At 39.4% G+C, this 15,800-nt stretch overlaps 1 long non-coding RNA gene across 6 annotated transcripts; it reads right to left on the bottom strand.

The window, feature by feature from the left end:
* Nucleotides 1-10,771: 10,771 nt before the first annotated feature.
* On the bottom strand, nt 10,772-15,559 carry LOC110908779. 6 transcript variants are annotated; one of them, XR_004871440.1, is made up of 8 exons: nt 15,363-15,559; nt 13,831-13,878; nt 13,673-13,756; nt 12,823-13,119; nt 12,362-12,605; nt 12,159-12,266; nt 10,896-11,137; nt 10,772-10,814 (listed from the first exon to the last, which is right to left on the bottom strand). It is a non-coding gene; the product is annotated as an uncharacterized LOC110908779 (long non-coding RNA). The 6 variants fall into 6 exon arrangements; XR_002574904.1 differs by having other exon boundaries at nt 12,159-12,215; XR_004871442.1 differs by having other exon boundaries at nt 12,159-12,215; nt 12,362-12,596.
* Between the last annotated feature and the right edge of the window lie 241 nt (nt 15,560-15,800).

The following is a 15,800-nucleotide window of genomic DNA, read 5'->3' as shown; positions in this document are numbered from 1 at the left end:
ATGGTGCGCGAGCTATGGGTGCTGCTCCTGGAGCGAGCTCGATCTGAAATTCGACCTGACGATGAGGCGGTAAGCCAGGTAAATCTTCAGGAAACACCTGAGGGTAGTCACGTACAATTGGAATATCTTCCAATTTCTTTTCCTTTGCTGATGCGTCTGTAACGAGTGCCAGAATGGCAGAGTGCCCCTTTCGTAAACATTTCTGCGCCTTTAAGAAAGAGATGATGCCGACCACAGCACCACTCTTGTTGCCTTGAACTTCAAGAGGTTGTTGACCAGAACGTGGAATGCGAATAATTTTCTCACTACATAAGATCTCTGCCTGATGCTGGGATAACCAATCCATCCCTATGACGATATCGAAACTTCCCAAGACTATAGGAATAAGGTCGATGGAGAAAGCTTGACCGGCTAAGGTAATACTACAACCCCTGACTATCTGCGTGGCTTCTAAACTCTTACCATTAGCTAGTTCTACGACGTGTTTGGTGCTTAGGGGTGTTGATGTACGTTTTAACAATTTACTAGCTTTCACAGAAATATAACTTGTATCCGTGCCCGAATCAAATAAAACAGTAACATAAATATCGTCGAGGAGAAACTTACCCATAACCACATTGGGATCGTTCATTGCGTCTCCTCGTCCTAACACGAAAGCTCGACCCCTTTGCCTCGTTGCCATTGTTGTTTCCCCCGTTGTTGTTGCCATTGCCCTGATTGTTGTTATTGTTGTTGTTGTTCTGGTTCCTGTTTAACTGAGGGCAGTGCCTTTTGAAGTGACCTTCTACCCCACACTGAAAACATACTTTGTTGCCCTGCTGCTGATTCTGCTGTGCTGGTGGCTGCTGCTGGTTCTGGTTCGTAGGACGAGGGCTTCTACAATCCTTAGCCTCATGACCCATCTTGAGGCATCTTTGACAGCGACCCTTGTTACACTGGCCACCGTGGTGTCTGCCGCAGTTGTTGCACTTTGGGAGGTTCCCTCGATATCCGCCCTGCCTGTGGTTACCTGAAGAGTGTTGACTGGGACTCTGATAACTGTCAGTCTTTCGCTGCTGGGCCTGAGACTGAACTGAAGCTGATCCCTTGCTGGAATCCCCATCCCACTTTCTCTTACTGTCACTGGGAGTAGTAGGAGTAGCTGAAGTAGTAACGGTAGCAGTAGCGCTGATGCGTTTAGGCAGTTTGTTCTGATCCACCGCCTGGTCTGTGATGCGGTGAGCGAGGCGTTGAATATCCTGGATGTTATCAAGATTAGCCGAGGTAACATGGCTCTGGATCTCTGGCGCCAACCCTTTGAGATACAACTCAATGCGCTTAATCGGAGGGTCCACCATAGTTGGACACAGCACGGCCAGTTCATTTGACCTTTTGGTGTAAGCTTCAATCTCTGATCCAGTCATCTTCAGATGGTAAAACTCATCCTCCAGCTTATGGATGTCTTCCCGAGTACAATACTCCCTCTTGATCAGTTCCTTGAAATCATTCCAGGGTGTGGCGTTAGTAGCTGCCAACCCTAAGATCTGAACTTGGGCGTTCCACCAAGTTAGTGCTATTCCTTCTAGCGTGCCAGTGGCGTATTTCACCCTGCGAGCCTCAGAGCATTCACACATCTCGAACACAGACTCGAGCTTCTCAAACCAGTGGAGGAGTCCAACTGCTCCTTCAGTGCCACTAAAGGTACTTGGACGACAGTCCATGAAGTTCTTGAAAGTGCAGACAGGTTGCTGCGCGTGTTGACCTATTGTGTACGAATAGGACGAGATTAAATACGAGAGTTAATGCAGGATCTAAGGATCCTAGTATGAATCTATACTGCAGGGTATACTACCTGCTTGAGCAGCTGCAAGTGCCGCAGCAACTTAAGCTTGAACGAGAGCCTCTAGCTGGGCTTGAGTAATGTTAATCCTTCCAGACATGATCTTCATAGTAAAAGTAGCGTATGTGAGAGTGGTTCGTGAGTAAGGCGATGACAGAAAAGCATAAGCACATAGGTATTCTCATGTAATAGAGTCATGTGTATCTAAGCGTAATGCGAGCAAAGTTCTATATAGTTCTAGCAAACAGGCAATAAACATAAACCTTATTACCTAGGATGTCGAGTCTTGCACGTGGAGCGAAGCGTCATTGTGGATCGTTGAGAGCACTGTTCTGGTTATAGTCTGGTTTTAATAAAAACGTTGTCCCATATTAAAACCAAGTTCTCTATAACCAATGGCTCTGATACCAATCTGTCACACCCCCAAAATCCACACGCGGAGTACCACCGCTTGGAGGCGTGACATGACCAGGATCAAGCCACCAATCATATTGAACGAGTAATTAAATAGTAAAAGTTATCCATCAATACGAAAGGTGTTTATTAAAATCAACATAAGTAAATGTAGCGGAAGCATTTATGTAAAACCCAACAAAAGTATTAATGTTTGAACACGTCATAAGTGTTTAAAAAGTAATCACGATCCATCTGCCCACAACGACCTGCTCCTCCTTGTGCAAGCTCCATTAGTACCTAAGGTCCTGCAAGGCATGCAGCAGAGAGTCAACAACTAGTTGAGCGAGTTCACAGAAAGTAAATGCGTAACAGTAAGTTCATGAGTATCAAGTGGCTCTACTGGGCCAGTATAGGTTTCTATTGGTGGGGGCTTCCCATGTTATTAATCCACTAGACTATGCGTAACCATATGTGTTCTTCACAACCGAGAACAGTAATACGTACAAATTTACGCAGGAATTTACGTAAGTATCCTTCACAACCGAGGATAGGGTACGTGGGGGTTTACGTAGGTTTTACGTAAGTGCCTGACACAACCGAGGCAGTAGTGAGCATTCGTTCACGCAGGTTTTACGTGAGTATCCTTCACAACCGAGGATAGCGAGTAACTTAGTTATACGTAGGTTTTACGTATGTGTCCTGCACAACCGAGGACGATGGTGTGGTAGTCTAGTAACAGTGTCCGTATGAATCTATTCAACCTTATCCTTATCAATCCCATTCCCAACACCCCGGGAATCCCATGCCTTGGTAAGAGTGTGAACTCACCTTGGGTTGCTCGGCAGATACACACAAAAAGGGTTTCTTGAACTAAAAGTGGTCAACCACGTCCTAACAGGGTTACCATACAAGCCAGGTTCGTATTCAAGTAATGCACACATGAATCATAGCAAACCACGTATAGCACGCAAACAATCAAAGTATAGCATTTACCACTTGTGCGATTCGGATGTCTAAGCCCAAACTATACCCGGCCCAGCTAACATAGACAGTCAAATGTGCAGTCAAGTACGTAGGCCCAATTACTTGGCCCAATCGATTGGGCCCGTGATAGTGTAGGGTCCAAAACAGTGTGTGCGGAACAACGGATTTCGAGTCGCAACCAGCGATCTCGAGTCGCAACAGGAGATTTCGAGTCGCAACGGGACTCGCAACTGTGGTTTCGGCTTGTCATGGTCCGGTTACGAGTCGCAACGGGACTCGCAACTGTGGTCTCGGCTCGTGCTGCTGTGTCGGTGTGAGGTCCCGAGTCGCAACTGGACTCGCAACCATGGTTTCGGGTTATGCTGCTTGTGGTCTCGAGTCGGGATTATGAGGTCTCGACTCGCAATCTATGTCGCAACTAGGTGTGTAACTGGTTTCCATAATTCATGCAACAATTATTCCATGATTCTAGCAAACATCTTTGGCAGTTTCGAAAGTCAGATCAAATCAATCAATGATATTACTAACTCGCATGAACCCTAATCAATTCATGAACAAGATCTTAACAATTCGAATGAACATGCAACCGATTAATCCCTATAACCCGAATCACTAGCACGATAACAAGTTAACCATACCAATCCTTCAGGCAAACGGTGGTTCGATATCTAAATCTAACCAGTTCATATCATAGCCGATTGCTTATTATTCGGTAATATCACAAGATCATCAATCCTTATGTAATTCATACATGACATTTAAGCAATCCAAATAGCAAGAACATCAACAGAACTCAAACATCATCACTCGCATGCAAGGCATAGCAACATCAAACCGGTTTTAATAAAATCATGCAATCACAACATCATTTAACAAGACATCAATATCAACACTAACCGATAACAAAGAGGGTGAGAAAGGATTAATCCAACTTGTGATCTTGTGCCGTCGGCTTTCAAGCAAAACGAGAGAGGGAGAGAAAATCGTCTAGGGTTTCTTGTGTGTGTTTTGATTTTGTAAAAAGTGGAGAATGGTTACAACTCTCCTAAGTGTTATTCGGTTAGGAGAAGTGGGCCGAACCCACTTGGGCTTCCCTAATGGTCCGCATGCAAGTGTAAAGCCCAAATGGCTTGTGCGGTCGAGTGGTGTTGTGCGATCGGGTTATAGTGTGTGATTTGGGCTCGTTCACTATACTAGTATATAATACACACATATCACATAAACATAACATATCATGTATTCATTCAAATAATATGGTTCACGTAAGCATATAACGTTACACAAGGTAAGTCTAAAGTACGAGTTGTCACATAACTTATGAGGGGATCAAAGAGTTTGGACCCCCGCCATCCAATACCTTTGGGTATTGAAGGAGGTCCTACTAAATTTGACCCAGGTCCCTTGCAGGACCTCTAAACGCTGAACAAGGGCAAGACCCTTACCAAACCGTTCCCTTAACCCCCAACCAGGTAGCCAACATACCTCCATATAGACCGTGGAGATATGAATGGTGAAAATCTTTTATTTTATATAGACAGTAAAATAATGCCAAGACACCACGGACAAACGATAAGGAAGAATCACCTTCAACATAAGCAACTAGTTATTAAAGTCATTAATACAAAACCAATTAAGAAGTGCAAAAGATTAAAGATAAAAAGTATTATACTAAACACTTGTCTTCACCAAGTGATGTAAGAGACTTAGGCAAACATGGTCTTGATTGTCAAGAACTCTTACGATCAATCTTGGATCTCGAGACGACTCACACACTCTATGATGGACAATGGATGATGGTGGTGGATGATGGTGTTGTGATGGTAGTGGGTGGTGGATGAAGTGTGAGAGAGGTGGTGTGCCAAGAGATGAGTTGCAATGAATCCAAGCACTCCTATTTATAGGCTGAACAGAGGCCTGGGCACGGCCCCGTGTCCGCTGGGCACGGCCCCGTGCCTGTCTGACACTATCTCTCCTCATTAATTGTAATTCGCAATTACAATTAATGCGCCTGCAGTACTTTGGGCACGGCCCCGTGGTGAGCAATAGAAGCTTCTACAGGTTTGTCTTTTCTGCTGCTTCTTGGGCACGGCCCCGTGCTCGCTGAGCACGGGGCGTGTTCAGCCTTCTGTTTTCCTTGTTTTGCTTGGGAGGATGCTGTCGAGGGGTCAGGCAGTCCACTTTTGATCCTTTTCTTGTATTTATGTTAGATTTAGTTGTCTTTTTGCTTCTTTTGTTAATTTGAGCTCATTTAATCCTGAAAATACAAAAGGAAGACAAAAACACACTTTTTCCAACATTAGTACTTAAAAAGGGTTAGTTTTATGCCTCATTTGATGTAATTTATATGTTGCATTTTACACACATCAACACATACACTTAAACAGCATAGATTATTATGTTAGTGAGCTTTATGTGAAGAGTTATGTTCTTGTTCTTTTATGATCTTCATGTTTAACATCTTACATATTCTTTTAACCATCTAAATAAGAAGTAAAATGAGATTATGAGTCTTACTACTAGCACAAGGCTAGGGAAGAGATCAAAGTTGATGAAGATGATAAACTTGGTGGTTAAAAGCTCTTGAGAGAGGTCCTTCAACTTCCAATGGCACCAAGCTCCTTAATCAAGCTCCTTACACCTTTGTAGCACCTTAGCATGGATGAATGAAAGTTTGAAAGTGGTGGTATGGTGGTGGTGGTTCTCGGCCTTGACAAGGGAAGAGAGGGGGAGAGAGTTGAGTGTGTTGTGTTGTGAGAAATGAGGAGTTGTGATAGACTTGTGGTAATTTAAACTAGCTTCCAATAACACTTAATCCATGGGTTAATATGCTCCAAAGTTATCAACATTATCAAATAAAATATTTAAAACAAATCAAGGGTTGGCCACCCTTGTGGTGACCGTCGCCAGGGGGTATAGGGTTGGGATGTAATGGTAAGTTAAGGAAACTAGTTAGATTTCAGGTATAAAGGTTAGTGTTTTAATTGTTATGTTGTTATAACATGTGTTATGATGTTCGGGGACCATTACAAGTTCGGAAATGTTAAAACAGTGCTTCTAGTGGAAATTTGGTGTTTCGGGAAGTGTCTGGTTGTTCGGTTGGTTACCGGTTCGTTAAGGTGTTAAACTACGCAGTTTAGTGTGCTTTAAGTCCCCTTTCGTGACAGTTTTGATTCCCAACACCTAGGAAGGTATTTTGGACCATTAAACCATAATTCTGCATAATATTATGTTGTTAAAAAGCTAATTTTGCTGAAAATTGCAGAATTCTGCAGTTTATGTGAGTTTTAGGCATTTTCCGGCACTTAAACTATCACTAGGAATGCAGTTTTATGATCCTTACTTTCCTACACACTACACTAGTGTAACTCTTGGTTTCTGGCTCATTTTGTGCTTTAACGTTATGTCTGTCTGAGTACTGAACTTTCGTCAGTACTTCTACTTTGTCAGATAACTGTGCTATCTTTGTTTCGTGCATCATTTGAATCATAAAGTGTTGCATGCAATAATGATATGAAATCATGCAATATGTGATGCACTTGTATGTATATGACAATAATCAGAAAGCATTCATGTCATTGATTTAGATCAAGCACAGTCATTAAAGCACTAATTACTGTTTAATTAATGTACAGATACATGGAAATTTGACGATTGTCACAGTTTTTTGGTAGTTTTATTTAGTGGCATTGTTTTTTTTTTTTGGCGTTTGATTTGCTTGACCGATCTTATATTGTTTGTTACGTAACTTCGAAGTAGCATGTTATGAACAAATAGGTCGAAAAAAAAAGAATGGAAAAAAATGATGTATAAAAATGATGTAAAACGCCAAACTGAGATCTGTCTGTGTTCTATAGGAATGAAATATACAAAACGCCAAACTACTCTACAATGGCTCTCGAAGACCATCTATGTGTGTTCTATAAGAATGAAAAATACAAAACGCCAAACTACTCTTCACTAGCTCTCGAAGACCTTGTCGATCTTCTCTTAATTACAGCCTGTTTGCATGTTGATGCGTAATGTCCATATCCTTTGCAATTCTGACACTGTCTTTCTTTGGCCCCGGGTTTCGACTTTGATTTCTTTTTCTCGATTGCTATATCATGTTTAGATTTCAGGCGCTTCCGAGAACCAGAACCTTTGGATTTATACCCAACAGGGACTCTTATTGGATTCTTGTCATTTTTGTATTGACCGGTTATCTCGGCAAATCTATCCCTAATACTAGCGGGAGGAGAAAAAAATCAAAAAATGAGGAAAAACTTGTCGGAAATAGTTGGCTTAGACGGGCGGATGCGAATCTGGATCTATCTGCATATCTTGAACCTTCTTCATATAAGATTGAACATGATCCTTGTATAAGGATAGCTCCTCTTTATTACCAAATAAAGGTTCAGAGTATATTCCGTTGAAAAAATAATATCTCGCATCATACTTTGCACATCAGGGTCAAGCTCGGTCATATATTCACGACTAATTGAGAATTCGGGAGAGCAATTTGGGGAAGCCTCTTTGCGCCATCTATTTAGAGTGTACTGTTTTGGAATTCCCTAATGTCCATAATTCTCAAAACATAGAATATATGTCTACATAGCAAACCAAACTATTCAAAACGCCTGCATGAGCAATTGCATGTGCAATCAGACTTACGGAACATTACCTGAAAAACGCCAAAAACAATATCTCAATAACGCCATGCAGAAAGTGTTTGTCTAAAAAAATAAAAAAAAACACATTGGATATGAAAAAACGCCATTAAAAGAAAACACCATATAAAAACAAAACGCCATTGTTTACCTCAAATAAGGATGTACAAGGCTGTTGGAAGTCATTTACGTAAAGCTTAACAAACCCATCTGACTGATCTTCATAAAGTTGATTTATGCAATCCGCAATTCCAATTAGCTCAGCTTGAACGTCACAAAAAATACTTTTTGTGTATATGTCAACAGCTTGGCCTTCCAACAATTGCACACTTGACCAAAAAAATGATTCTCACTCTCCAACCTCGATGTCATTCGCATAAGACCCGACATCTCTTCCATTCTATAGTATGCAGGGATCCAAGATTCCCTTAGTGCAAAAATATCAGATAGCCAGTCATTATCTGCTAAATTGAACTTTGCGATAACTGCTTCCCATTCTGATTCAAACTCTTCAGGTGTGAGAATATCCGTCCACACAACACCACAAATACGTTCTTTAAAATTGGTGGAATTGCATAGCCTAACACCAACCTATGTATAACACGAAAACGCCATGCATAAAAAAATGTGTAAAATTACACAAAGACAAACCTTAATTAGAAAAACATTAACAAGCTACAAAACACCATGTATTTCAAAACGCAGTGTATCCTAAAACGCCAAAGGTAAAAATAAGCATACCAACCTTCAGAGAATGTTTATGCATCACATGCCATATGCATAACCGATGCCTCGTGTCAACAAATACAACAGAAATAGCCTTCTTCATTGCCGGATCTTGGTCAGTGACAACAACTTTTGGTTGAGAACCAACAGCTTTTAGAAAAACTCTCAACAACCAAATATACGTATCAGCAGTTTTCGACGCCAATAATGCTGCATCAAATGTAACATTGCAGTGATGATTGTCTATACCAGTGAACGGTACAAACACCATAGAGTATCTGCATATGAAAACGCCATGAGAAACTGAAACAATAATAAAATGCCATTGCATGTAAACTTATAACACGCCATTGCATGTAAACTAATAAAACGCCATATCATGTAAACTAATAAAAACATCATTGCATGTAAACTCATAAAACGCCAAAAAACAGAAGAAGTTGAATAATAAAATATTACTTGTTGGAATGATACATGGCGTCAAACGAAATCACATCACCAAACACATGGTAATTTCGTTTGGCTTGATCATCACACCAAAAAAGTCCCTTCAAACGATTCTCTTCATCTGTGAAGTAATCATACGAGAAATTAGGCTGAGAATGTTTTTTTCATTCAAATGTCTCACAACCATATCGGCGTCATATTCCCCTATAAACAAGTTAATTGCCTCTTATAGTTCTTAATTCAACTTTACTTGCACCCACATCTTCAAAACAGCTAAAACAAGTCTTCATAACATTAAACGCCTTCACGGGACCCAAATTCAGTTTAGACATGTTGTGTATAACATGCTTCTGGAGCTGAGTGAGGTGTCATTCAGTTGGAAGAAAATGCTTAACAGGACGTTCAACAAGATAATGGTTATGCTCCTCAACAAACTTATACACCTTCCATGATCCATCCTCAAAAGTTACACCTAACAGTGCACCACTGTCACACCCCAACCAATGGCGGAAACATCGGGATGAGACGAAGTGTGAAGATTGCTAGAGACATCATAACGCTATTTGTGACAATATTTAGAAAATCCCAATTTCATTTCATAACTTCAAATAGTCAACATTACAAGAAATTCAAATACAACAAGTTTAACAAAAATAACATGATAACATAACAAAATTGATACAACATATTAAACCCTAACGTCTATATGTGTATCTAGGCATCAACGCTACTTCTTTTCTTAGCATCATCCTCATCAACCTGTAACATGTTTAAAATAATTCAATGCAAAAGCAAAGGAGAGTATACAAGTTTGATACATACATAGCAAAAGATAAGTTTTAAACAATTCCTCATAGCAAGCATATGATTCAAGATAAATATTTAAACATGGCATGTGTCTAACATATCAAACCAAGGAAACGCAATATGCCACTACAAGAAAACTGGGTTTTTAGTACGCGCAAAAGCGTCCTAAAATGCTATTTAATAGGACCTTTCATTTAATAGGACCAACGGTAAAAGCGTTTCATGTAAAGGGGTCGTAATAAGTCCCAGAACTAAAAAAGTGTCCTAACATCTCAAATAAGATTATGAAACCAACTTCATGGTCGCGTAATATGTCTTTGAATAACCGAAATAGTGTCCTAATAAAAACATATTAGGACACTTTTACGATGTTCTAACATGTGCTAACATACTTTTAATCTTTTGATACACTTACAAGCGTCCTTATAAATTAATTGATAGGACCCTTATGATGTAACATTATAGCTAATTTAGTACCAAGAAAAGGGTTCTAATATACCTAATAAGATTATGAAACCAATTTTATGGTCGCATAATATGTCTATAGACAACTTAAATAGCGTCCTAAAAAGAACATATTAGGACACTTTTACAATGTTCTAATATGTGATTACCTACTTTTAATCTTTTGATACACATACAAGCGTCCTTAAAAATTAATTTATAGGACCCTTATGATGTAATGTTATAGCTACTTTAATATGAAGAAAATGGTCCTAATATCCCAAATAAGATTATAAAACCAATTTTATAAACAGACCATCAACATATAACATTCTAATAGTTATTGTATAACATCAACTAATGAAAGAAATAAAACTTCATTATATTTCAAATAAGCATGTTCATAACAACAACACTAACCATAAATAAGTTATAACATTATCTAACATAAAGTCTTAACATTTAACAAAGAAATTAAAAGCAATTAAAGAAATAAGAAGCATAAAATCTTGAGTCATCATGCGTCCTCAATCCTCATGGACAACCTACAAATAAACCATCCATGTATAAGCATTAAGTTCCATGATATTAAAATTATTTGTATCACAAGTTTAACAAATACATACCGAGATGAATGGATAGGGCCATGCGATGGATGTACTAATACAATCTTGAATTGTAGAAAATAAACCATATGGTCTTACCAAGTTTTCATCTTTTTTATTGGTACTTGAATGTTTACCTCACACCATTCTGGTCCAGTCTCTGTACCACTAACTAGATCATTTGGGTCCAAGCTCTAGACCCTTCCTCTTGCTACAGTCTCGGTAGAGTTTAAAATACTTTTGAGGAAAACTTGATCTCCGACCTAGATTTTAGTTTTCAACAAATATTTATTAAACTCTAGTCATATCTACAAGAAAAAGATCCTATAGGGACGACATTTTTTTGTCCTGTAGGGAGGACATGTCCTCTCTATAAGCCTTTTTCACATGTGTCGTCTCTACAACATATTGTCACTACAGCCTTGTCCCTATAGGTCACCCAAGTCGTTTCTATAAGTGTAGTTGCTATAGATGAGTTTGTAGAGGCGACATGTCGTCGTCTCTATAAGTCTTTGCAGTTAATAGCAGTGCTATAGCGGTTAGTGGAGGTCTGGGCTTGTAGCGGTCCAAATAGCGGTTGCTCATAGCGGTTCCGCTATTAGCGGCGCTATAGCCCGCTATTTGGCCGCTATTTGCCGCTATTTGGAAACCTGTATAGCGGTCGTATAGCGGTCGAAGTCAAATTAGGTCAAAGTTTGAAAAAATCGGTCAAAAGTTGCCTATAATCGGACCAAATCGGTCAAAACAGGATCAGATATTAGTAAAAAATTGACCAAATCGGTTAAGTGAAACGAATTGTTACCTTAATTCGAACAAAAATCAGTTGTTGCTCCATGATTTTGAACCATTGTAGAGACAACTGATGGAGAAGAGAAGGGGAGCGGGAAAGAAAACGGTGTATGATGAAAGTGGAGAAAATTAGGGTTATTTAAGTTTGGGTATTTTAACATATATCCCCCCTCCATCTTCATTAGTTTATATTTAGTCCTCATACTTGTGAATTTATATATAAACAATATAAAATTAATGGTATATGTATATAATAATATAAAAATACATAAATTATGCATGGTATAAAAATTACCGCTATATCACCGCTATACCACCGCTATAACCTATATATCGTATAGCAGACCTTGACCGCTATCCGCTATTTTACTGCTTTAACTGCTTAGAACTACATTATGCTAAATTAAAATAATATTAGGGGAAAAAATAAAGAAACTTCCAGGTCAATGGGTCGCATTCAGTTAAATCTAGCAGCTTAACGAGAAGAATATGTACCTTAGTATGTGTGTAAAGCTCCAAAGTCTCAGAGATTCAAGACGTGATCAATGGAATCTACAACAAGTATTGTAAACTTTTTAATTTGACAGAGTCAATACATCTGCTCTGTTAAAGAAAACGCATAGCAATGTTAAACCGAGTGGGGCAGGTAACGGGTCAGAGTGTGTTTGGTTTAGTTGGGTTGAATGGAAATAGATCACCTGAAATTTTTTTGACAGATTTGATGTAGTAGTGGCAGGAGAAACCTTGATAACGTTTTTCTGAGATGAAATAGGAAATGATCCGGACTGGGTATCAGCCACTGAAGCCATTTCTGCAGTCAAAAGCACCGTGAGCAATTGCAGCAGCAACCGAATCAACAGCATAGTGACCGTCAAGATTCGACATTATCCACTCGATGGCTTTTTTAACTTCAACAGCTAGAAGTAAGTGTGCCTACATTCACTAGTGGAAAGTAAATCAAGTTACATTTTATTGATACACTAATTTAGATCTGAATATATTGGAACTAAATAAAAATCTCAAAATCACAAACTTTAAAACACAATTAAAAAACTTGATTCCTTTAAGAATGAAACTGAAAAAGATTTAATAACGATTCCTGTTATCTTAATATAATTTCTACTATGTGCTTCTTTACAATCTTATAATTTTATGTCACCTCCTTTAGAACACTAGGGCTGTAAACGAGTCGGGCCGAGTCGAGCCAGGTTGAGATCGACCTCAAGCTTGAAATTTACCAAGGCAACTTGTCTCATCCAAGCTCTAGCTTTAAGTTAAACGAGCCTAAGAACCAGCCAACGAGCCGAGCCATGACCCGAGCCAAGCTTGGCTTGAGCTCAGCTCAAGTACAAAATGAGCCACCTTGGCTCACGTCATCTCAAATTGAGTTTTTTTAGCTAGTTTTTCTCGAGCGAGCTACGAGCCGAGCCGCGAGTCATGAGCTTTGTGAACAGCCCTATAGAACACATACTCAAGTTAGATGTTTCTAAGAGACCACTTTAGTAGAAAACAAACCTGTAAAAAACTAATAATAAAGCATTCAAGAGCACTCACTTAAGTTAAATGGTTCGATTACCTTACGCTGATGGGAAAATGCTGGTTAACATTGAACCCATTTTTTCTTCTTATCTTAGTTCAAGGAATTTCAAGAGCACATACAGGTGATAAAAAATCGAAAAACAACAACATATTTATTCTATTCACATTTTACTAATGTGTGCTCTTTAACACTTTTTTACATACAGTTGGTGTGCGTTTGTACAAGTAAAAACAATTTAAACCATCCTGTCTGATATACTCATCATATAGCAAAACGCTAACAAAAACTACTACGTGTAGCGTAACTTGCGATACTTCTACTTGCTTATTGAAAGGATCTGAATCATAAATGACACATAGTAGACCATGCTGACCAATTAATGCCTTAATGTCGCTTAATTAGTAAAAAAATAGTACGAACCTCGCAAATAAGCAACAAAACAACAAACTAATAGATGGTGTATATTTACCATTGCAGAATGACAATGTTTGAAGTGGATTTTACAATTAGATCCAGGCGACATTATCTTGAAGGCAATTAGCTTCTCTACTCCCTATAATTCTCAAATCATTCACAGTCATACAAAACATTAAAGTCTCGAAGTAAATGAAAGGACGGAAAAATTACCATAACATTTGATGTCGACGACGATGCCACTGTTGTCGACGACTTTAGCTGCATGCGATGATTACTAAGGTAGTGTTTGGTATGCAGGAATGAGAGGTGGAATGGAATGGATGATTACGAAGGAATGAAGAAAATGATGTTTGGTTGGTCAATGGAATGGAATCACCCATTCCAAAATACATTCCATTCCCTCAAAATCATTCCTTCCACCACCCATGTTTTTTTTCCATTCCATCCCCTCTTGCACCATTCATCAACAACACCACAACCCACCACCACCACCACCCACCACCGCCGCCATCGCCGCCACCCGCCACCACCTCACCCCGACAGCCACCGCCTCCGCGTCACCCACTCGCCACCGTTATCACCCACAGCTGCGACCAACCGCCAACGACACTCGCCGCCGCCGCCCACCACTATCGTCGACGCCACCACCACCGCTACAACCACCACCACCAACCGTTGCCGCCGCCACCAACCGTCACCTCTGCTGCCACCCACCACCAACGGCCACCTTGGAACCGCCACCACTCGTCATCGTTGTTGCCGCACCGCCACTCGCCGCCACCACCACCACCCATCGTTGCCGTCGACACCCACCACCGCCACCTATAACCACCCACAATCACTACCACCGACCACCCCCACCACTCACCGCTGATTTTATTACTCCATTTTTCTTGCCTGCCGAACAATACACAATAACAACTCATTCCATTCACACATGGTAACCAAACAAGACATGGAATGGTAATGATCCATTGCATTCCCTTGTTCATTCCATTACCTCGTCCATTCCATTCCTTCGTCCATTCCATTACCTCATACCAAACAGACCCTAAGATTACTGTTTAGATCAACAAACAAAGTAGCTGATAACTTCAATTATTTGGAAAATGCATTTTATCAATACTTTAAATAGTTGTAGAAAATTGGGCTCGTCAAATCTGGTTAATGCACATGTCAATGGATAAAAAAATCAAGAATCAATTCTAGGTACTGGTCATGTTTATTGTCAATATGACTAGTCAAGGTGAATCAAAATTGAAAATGAATTGATGTAAAAAAGGAATCAATGTTAACAGTTAAACATACTAAATGATAATCGAACTCTCCAATTATTCAAATATAGATACTCACACTGTCACACTGATGAAAACAAAAACGGGTAGGAAAAATTGTCGGGCACCGTCCTCCCCTTTAACCCAAAAAAGCCCTAATCGGCTTTAATAAAACCCAATCTAGAATTTTTTTTTCAGTAATATTCAGCAATCGATGTAATTACACACGCCCGATCGTATTAGCACTAGAAAAATCAAGGGACAAATCACGTCAATGTAATTTCAAAAGTTATGAGATAATAAACTTAAAATTGAATATATGGTACCTCAAATTAACAGTGGATTCGTGGAACAAACATCAATGCACTACATGTTGATGGTTATTTTTTAAAGAGAAAACACCAAACGACAAACTAGGGTTAGGGGCCTTGTTATGATATAAGAAACCCTAAATTGTACATATCATACCTCAAGAGTAGGAACAAGGTTGGTGGAGAAAACTGCAGAAACACAAGCAAGACACCTGTAGATGATGATTTTTGAAGAACGATTGGAGGCAAGTTTGGATATCACAAGGAATGAGAAAGACTGAGGGTGAGAGGGAAACTGACAAGAGTGAGAGGGAAACTTTGTTTTTCTTGAGAGAAATTTTGTTGGAGGGAAAAATAGAAATTTTAGGAAAGGTTTGAAGGTAAAAATGTGATTTTCTTTTTATTTTGAATTTCGATTATCTCCTAGGATTTTTAACAAGAGAACTTACATCACATCAAATGGACTATGCTATTTGAGCTCGGTTTGAAATAAAAATGAAACGAGTCGAGCTATGCTAAGCCCAAGCGTAAAAATGTTTTTTTTTTTTTTTTTTTTTTTTTTTTTTTTTTTTGTAAATGAGCCCGAGCTCCACTT

Source organism: Helianthus annuus, chromosome 11 (assembly GCF_002127325.2).
Source record: "Helianthus annuus cultivar XRQ/B chromosome 11, HanXRQr2.0-SUNRISE, whole genome shotgun sequence".
NCBI classification, from domain to species: Eukaryota; Viridiplantae; Streptophyta; class Magnoliopsida; order Asterales; family Asteraceae; genus Helianthus; species Helianthus annuus.
Note: the sequence above shows the minus strand (reverse complement) of the source record. Positions and strands in the feature narration are given on the sequence as shown.